Source organism: Saccostrea echinata, unplaced genomic scaffold, assembly GCF_033153115.1.
Source record: "Saccostrea echinata isolate AGI-Se365-2 ecotype Australia unplaced genomic scaffold, CSIRO_AGI_Sech_v1 ptg000066l, whole genome shotgun sequence".
NCBI lineage: Eukaryota > Metazoa > Mollusca > Bivalvia > Ostreida > Ostreidae > Saccostrea > Saccostrea echinata.
The window spans coordinates 858,690-859,530 of record NW_026889815.1 but is presented as its reverse complement, the minus strand read 5'-3'; the positions used below and the strand labels follow the sequence as shown (position 1 = coordinate 859,530).

The 841-nt window shown below is 38.8% G+C and overlaps 1 non-coding gene across 1 annotated transcript; it reads right to left on the bottom strand.

The window, feature by feature from the left end:
- Positions 1–234: 234 nt before the first annotated feature.
- Trnat-cgu (transfer RNA threonine (anticodon CGU)) lies at positions 235–308 on the bottom strand. Its single transcript has one exon. It is a non-coding gene; the product is annotated as a tRNA-Thr (tRNA).
- Between the last annotated feature and the right edge of the window lie 533 nt (positions 309–841).

The window sequence follows — 841 nt, the reverse complement described above, 5'->3', positions numbered from 1 at the left end:
GAATTTTTCACTCATATAGAGACGTCACCATATACCGGTGAAGGGCTTCAAATTTTGACCTTTACTCGGCACTTAGGGCCATTGAGCAGTGAGGGATCTTTATCGTGCCAACGCCTGCCGTGACACGGGGCTTCGGTTTTTAAGGGCTCATCCGAAGGACCCGCAACTTTCACTTCAAAGTGCCGAGCGCATTTCGAAGGAACAGTTGCTACCCATTTTTTATCGACTTAGGTCAGTCGCGGCCGAGATTCGAACTCGCGACCTCCCGATCACGAAGCGAGCGCTCTACCGACTGAGCTACCGTGAACGGTGCCTTATATTGTTTGACAAATGAACTTATGAAGTCCAAAGTGTATTGCTTTCACAATGTTGAAATACTTATTTTAAAAAAGTCATATACTAGTCACTAAAGGGGTTGTTCAAGTTATTTTTTTGTAATTTCTTTTTGAAATAGGTTTTCCTTGCACGAGGAAGCAAGTCCTAGTGTCAAAATACTGTGTATTTAAAGTTTTCTTGAAGAAAAATATACCAACCGTATTTATCAAACATGTTTGTATGGCCTTGCGCCATCTGCGACATATTTAGTAAGTGTTCAAGAGTAAGAATTCCCGATTTCGTTTCAAATTCACGTTTTCATGCAAAAACAGCTGATAATCAATGTTATTCAAATGTTTGAGTAGTGAGAATGAGAGCATATTCGGTGTCTTATTACAAGGTTATTTAATCTAATAAGTTGTTTAATGAATAAACAGTCAGTCAAGGTAATAAGCGCAAGTAACACAGAATATATAGTTAAAATCCTTGACAGAATATAAATGTTAGGTGCCTCAATTCCATTTCT